General features: G+C 33.8%; 1 protein-coding gene across 8 annotated transcripts in view; it reads right to left on the minus strand.

Moving 5' to 3' along the window:
* Positions 1 to 6,931, minus strand: part of LOC122718911 (fat-like cadherin-related tumor suppressor homolog) — a 529,283-nt gene extending 522,352 nt beyond the window's left edge. For all 8 annotated transcript variants that reach the window (XR_006347483.1, XR_006347482.1, XM_043944311.1 and 5 more), the window contains exon 1: positions 6,624 to 6,931. The gene's annotated coding sequence lies outside the window, so the exon portion shown is untranslated. The remainder of the gene's footprint in view (positions 1 to 6,623) is intronic.
* Between the last annotated feature and the right edge of the window lie 251 nt (positions 6,932 to 7,182).

Consider the following 7,182-nt stretch of genomic DNA (forward strand, 5'->3'; position numbering starts at 1 on the left):
ATATATATATAAAAAAAAAAGGAATAAACGCATAGAAATTTCAACACCTTCTTCTCGATACCTGTTGCAAAAACAGATACAAAGCTGCGACCGATCTATTCAACCGGAACATTCTATTCTTTGAAATGAATATTATAGAAACGAGATTGCTCTGAGGATGCACGAAATGCATACGTACATTTATAAGATATTTATACGTTATTGGAAAATTTTATTTTATTCAAACAAATTGAATAAAATACAAAGAAGAAAACAGAAGGAAATTTTTCAATAAGAAAAATAGACGATCAATATAAATATAAGTTATTCACCGCACTTTTCACATGTTTTACGAATCAATAATAAAATTCTAATAGAATTATTTAATTCGTTCGTCTTAAATAATATATATATATATATTTACATTATTGAAATAAGAAGCTAATCCTAGCTAATGCGAGATAGTTTATGAATGCTAACAAGAATGGCAAAGTGGCGACTTTCTCTCGGCGAAACCATGCATATAATCGTCATATTGCACACCATGAATTTCCACATTTTCCGCGGCGCTATTAAACCCGGTAATACGGCGAGTAATATTTCATTTCCGGCAGTTTCCTCGATTATGGTCGTGCACAGACACAAGATTCAAATATTTATTATTTCTTCCTGTTTAAAGAGGAAACACGTTCGAGCATTACTCGCAAATCTTTTAACTCTCAATTAATTCTTACGCGTATGATTGCATTTTAATTTTTTGAGTAATAATATTTCTTTTTCTAATTTCATTTCAGTGACATATTTATCCTCGAAATGACAAATAAAAGTGTGAAACAGGAGTATGATTCACACGATTGCAATTTGATTTAAACTATACACCATATGCCTATCTCATTATCCTTGGTTACGATGATGGCAATGATATAAATGGATTGAAAGCATTCCTAGTTTAATTCGCAAAGTTATTGCAGTTACGTTACTAACAAGCCAATCGAATAAAAAATAATGAATTAATTCCATTATGAAATTGTCGATATTCGAATGGAAGGAAAATATGTTAAATATATTGTTAAAATACAATTTTAACAACATATGACACGTCCATTGCATTTGTCCATTTACCGATTAAATTCTGTAAATATTCGGCTCGTGTTACATTTGCCAGTTTTATTTATTTATTTTTTTTTTTCAATAATTTTTACTGCATTCGAAGCAAATAAAAATATAAAATAAAACGTAATATCTGATTGCATCCGATATTTAACACGAGAATTCAAAAAATTAAATGAATCAACATGAAGCACGTTAAACAAATTATTATTGTAAAATTACTTTAAAACTGATATAATATAATCTGTAAACAATTAAAATTCCCAACTTATATAACAAAAGTTCCGCGTTCGACCACGTTACACGAGAAATAAGATTGGAAGGAATGAAACTTTGTTTAGAATAAAATAAACGGAAGGTTCGCACAATCGAAGTCGTTGAACCATAAAAGCGTGTAATATATCGATCGCGAAGGGGTTCTTAATCGTGCCGAAAACTTGGTTAGAGGGATATCGAATGAACGTTTTCGAACAATTCATGGAGCACTGTCTAGGCTGGGTCAGGGCGCGTCAGACTATTTCACTCATTGCATCGGGCATTTTGCGAAAAATTGTCTTTTCTTCGCCGGTGCACGTGTCGCTGTTTAGTCCTCGCCTTTTTCATGCTCTGGTTACGATACGAGTGGAGGCGAGTTTTACATCAGATTGCACCGACCTCTTACAAGCGTTTAAAGACAGCTAACGAGACAGTTCGACAACGTGGCACGAACTGCAAAACGATTGATTTTCAGCCCTTAAAAGCGTTACGATTCGTTTAACTTGATATTAAAAAATATTGATGATGGTAAAAGTATAGTCAATCGTTCTTTATATTATACGCGATCGTTTTTGTCGAATTATTTTTATGAAAATAGATTGCGGATTTTTATGTAAATTTTTGAAGAACATGAACCAAAGGAATGGAGTTTAAAAATTTTCTTTCTCAAATATCATAATGCGCACTATATAATTTTATAAATTTTTGTTGACAAAAATTCAAATTCAAATTTTGCAATTTTGCATAAATGCACAGATATCCGCAGTTTATTAATAAGTTCGTTATAAAGAAGCTGGGATATGACATACATGAAGTAGCGAATATATTAATGTATTAATTAAAAAGGATTAATTTTTCACCGTAGAAAAATGGATCGAAAAAATGGAAGGGAGAATCTTTTGCTAGGTGTTCATAAGGTAACAAATGGGAAGAGAGATAGTCTGGTGAATAGAAGGGAATACAAAAACGAGGATAACAGCAGGAGCAGATCGATAATTCGTATCTACGCCGTGAAAGAATATATTACTCCAATAAAAATCGACATCTCGGACGATTAAGACGGGTACAGAATAAAGTAGCCTAGAATTCGAGCGGGGCCGTTTATACCACTAGTGTTTCTCTCCTTCATAAAATTAGCCTTTGTCACTTTGGGATCAGCACTCTCAGCGAGGTTGAATTAAGAACGTGCCAGCTGTTCCCGTGTATTAGAGCCCGGCCCATCGTTGTCGCCTTTATACGCCGAACGATCTTTTACCAAGCATTTATTGCCCTGCTCGAATTTACGATATCCTTGCTCGGCGATTGCCGCTCGAAATTTTACGAGTGCAACCATTTCAACTATTTTTCAATTCTTCAATCGACATGATTGCGATTTCTTTGCTCTTTGATGGATAAGATTACGTTTTTGGAATCTTGGAAGATGGGATTCTCGATGGATGGATCGTTAACGAAAGTGGTATAAATATTTTGAAAAAGAATTATTTTTGGGTTCAATTGATGATCTCAACTAAGAGATAGATACTCTCAAAATTTTTTAAAGAGGAAATTTTTCAAGAAGCAATTGAACTAATGGACTAATTACGAAAGTGGCATAAATATCCGAAGAAGAATCAATTATTCTCCCGTGGCCCGGAATCGAGCGTTCAATTTCAATTTTCACGGATCATTTGTCATGATAAAGAACGGACGACAAATCCAAAATTTATTAAGAAAGAAATCCACGTATAATTCAATAAATATATAGATCTTTAAAATCCTAGACGAATTAAACGAAAACGAATGAATTATCCTGAAGAATGGCTTGAAACTCCCAAGAGTTTCGCGTGTCATTTATCGCGACGTAGAACAAATCCAAAATTTTTCAAAGAAAGAAAGAAAGAAAGAAAGAAAAAAATCCGCGAAATATAATCGAATCCACTAAACGCGATCGCGATCTTCAATGATCAATTGCACCACTTTGGGAAACGTCAGGATAAAAAATCGAGATCGTGAAATATCTGTCCTCGCCACTTTTTCACTCGGCATTGTCACTCGGTTAAATCACGACTGGGTCAATTGGACATCGATTCCGTCGTCACGAATAGAGTGTATTAATCAGTGGTTATCTCTGATGCTTGGTCGTATCCGTTCGAGCAACGTTTCTAGGACGGATAATGGATAATCGTCGGCCACCTGTCCCTGTCGTAATCTCACGAGGTGTAATTAACGAAGCCTCGTTAACATGCGGACTAAGACAAGAGGTCAAAGCACCCGTGGAAACTACGCGCATAAGCCTTTAACAACGTATCGTCTCTGCCTACCTAATTTCGTTCGACTCGATATACGGATCGGCGATCGTGGATACCTTTTACACGTTCAAATCTTATCTGTGGGACAAATTTGGGTGGTCCCTGTTTGCACGCGACTATATATCGACCGGTTTGACAGAAATAATAATAAATGAAGACCGTAAAAGAAGGGAAAACACGATAAGTCAATTTCTTTGTTGATTTTTTTGACTTTTTGGTGTTTTTACTTATTGATTTTTGATTAGGCGGTGCGATATGGAGGATGAGAGAGAAAGAGAGAGAGAAAGAGGAACAACCTGTTATATGATACGAGATAAAATTGAAGAAAAAAGTGGAAGATCTATACTCATCTCGAAAATTTTGTTAGATATATATATATATATTTTTAAAAGGTGGAAGCGTACAGATCTTTTTTATTAAATTTGTTATAATTTTAATTGATATTTTTGAAATGTTCAAAAAGAAAAATTAAATTTAAATAGGACAGATTCAGTAAAATTATATATTATATTTTCACATGATGTTATGTTTTAAATAAATTATCATATTTTTCCCTTCAAAAGTGATCCTCAAATGAAATTAAAAATTAGGAAAAATTAAAATATTTCCGTGCAACGAATTTTATAGTTAATTTAATAGATGGTAAAATGTCCATATACGTCAATTCATTTGTTTAAAAAAAAAACAGTGGTATGTAAATTTATGGTTAGATACATAAATTTCTATTCTAACTCAATGTTAGTATTAATACGAACTTGTCGAGTTTATCAGGAATTAATTGCAAACAAGAAATTATGTTCTTTGTCAAAATATGTTGCTTGATAGCAATTAGAAAATTGCTCAATAAAATAAAACAAAATATACAATGATCGATTGTATTATACAAGCCAGAGAAAATTTATAGAAGTATTAGAATTTTAACGACACTATATTTCTTTATTTTTGACATTTATCGTCCTTTTAAATTATTCAGAAATGTTATTTAGCTATTTCGATTAAAATAATTATTATCCAAATGAATTCATAAATAATGTAATAATTATGACTTTATAACAGCATATTGAAACACAAAAAGTTTATTATATACCAAAATATTGACTATATGAAATTCAAAAAAAAACATGAAATAAACAAATAAGAATAAAATGAAAAATATTGTTCATATTTAAAGAGTTTGAAATATCGTTCAAATATTTGTATTCATCCTACTTTTATAATCTTTCGTAATTAAAGAAAAATATTTCCATATTCATTTTTCCATATTCGATTTCATATTTTAAAATGAACTGTGGAAATAACTTTGAATAAAATTCTCTTTTGGAACTTTTCGCTAAATTCAATTTTCGAAAGTAACCATTTTTTGTTATCTATCTTATATCGTTTATAAGTGCCATCTATTTGATATTTACGCTATGTATCAAATAAAAGTGCGTAATATACATTTCCGTTCATATATATTCATGTAATTTCAGAATACGTTTGTCTATTTAGAAAAAAAATGGAAGAAAATTATTTCTATCAACGTCAAAATGCTAGGACAATTTATCTATAATACGCAATGATACGATCTATCTATCTAAAGTAATATAGTCGAGTCTCGAAACATGCGCGTTTAAAGGGTAATGAAATGTGGAATTCTTTTAACGCTACGATCTATCCACTTTAAACGTCGCAGTCGTGAGCGAAAGAAAAAGTTTGCCCATCGCCTGACGAATTCCAATGTTTCTTCTCTGAGCAACGCGTTACACGGTGAAAAAAATTTTTCGAGAACTGGTTTTTGAAACTAAGAAACTCGTTCCGACATAATAGAGTGGCCCGAAGGATTTCAACGTACATACGTGGAAAGGTGCACATTCGTTAAGCCACGACACGGATCGGTCTCGTTGCCATTAATTTAATGCGAATAAATATCGCATCTATCATTTTCTCCCCTTCTCGCCTTTCCCGTTCTCGCGATGAAAAAATAACATTCTTGATAGTAAAACAGCAAGCACTGTGAAATAACATTTTAATTCTAAAGAAATTTTGCATGTATTCGTTTCGCATTCTTCCGACTATGTCAACGTTAAATTTTTATTCTCATCCTATACTATTTTCTTATTCGAATATAAGAAAAGACGTTATTAAAAATTTCTCCGTATCTCTCCTTATTTTTATGCTTTCATCTCTTTTTTTCTTTACTTTTACGAGTTACTTGACAACACAAAGCAATGAACAAAGAAACCGAATAATCGAGTTTGTTGACATTGCTTGCGAGACGAGCACGTTCACGATACCCTCAGTAAAAACATCGCATTGCTAAGGTTCGTCAGGCTAAACAAACGGTTCAGGTGTATCTGTAAATCTAAAATTCCCAGAATCGCCAAACACCATCTGCGCCACAAAACGGAATTTCGTTTATTGTTATAGAATACACTGCCAAATCAATTTAAAAAAAAATTCACAACAAACGTACATGTTTATATTCGATATCGTATATTGCGATTCGAATGCGAAGAATCGAATGTTTTTCCCTTTGATACGGTTCAATCGAAGATATAAATATAATACAAATTTTGATCGGTCATTCAAATTTGTCAATGATATAAAGAAACCGTTTTTTGAGATTTCATTATCATATCGCGAATTTCAATATTTTCGATTCCGTAATAAATTTAAAGATAAGAAACATAGATTATACAAAAACGGATATCTTACGTCAAATTTTTTTCTTAAATCGATAATTTTCTTTCTCGCGCCATAAAACCGTGATGCTTTGGAACGACGCCATTTTGTGTCTTACGCGATCGAAATATTCGGTCGATAAATTTGAAAATTTTGCATCGGATTAACGATAATTATGACTTTATACGTTGAAATCCAACATCGACCACGTGAATCGAGCATCTTATATCGAATATTTTTCATGAAAAATGGGTATAAATTATATATATATCCTTGACTGTCTCACATTCAAATGTTTCGAGACACTTGTATGAATATGGGACGCACCTTTTTGAATGTCGAGCTTCACTCCGGCTCCCCTTTCTCTCACGGTTCCCGTCGTCCGTTGCTTTAGATTCACGTAATCCAAATCGAGGTAGTTGATGGCGTAGATTCGAATAAACACTGTGTCCGAGTCTCACAACGCTTCGTTTCGAGTAACGCTCACTGAACTCAATCGAAGTGCGTACACGCGACAGAAACGAAATCACCGAATTGTAATTCGCTTATTTTCCACTGTCACACCGAATATTCCACTGTATATCGAGCCCGTACACACGAATTCACACGCGATCAAAACAAAGAAAAGCACGACACACCGGAGAAGGCCGCTTCCACGTGTAAGCCGGCGTCCACTGGAAAAGAGCGTCCGTCACGTCGGAGCGGCAAGCCGAAACTAGCGCGCCGCGCGGCAGTCAAGGAAGGCGAGCCTAGCAGGCCTCTCTACCATCTCTCTCGCACGCCACCTTTCCCTCTCTCTCTCTCTCTCTCTCTCTCTCTCTCTCTCTCTCTCTCTCTCTCTCTCCCTTTCTCTCATCCTCATCTCTCTTTCTTCCTTTCGCGACGC

The sequence above is a fragment of the Apis laboriosa genome, unplaced genomic scaffold (genome assembly GCF_014066325.1).
Source record: "Apis laboriosa isolate Shangri-la unplaced genomic scaffold, ASM1406632v1 scaffold68_cov148, whole genome shotgun sequence".
In the NCBI taxonomy this organism is placed as follows: domain Eukaryota; kingdom Metazoa; phylum Arthropoda; class Insecta; order Hymenoptera; family Apidae; genus Apis; species Apis laboriosa.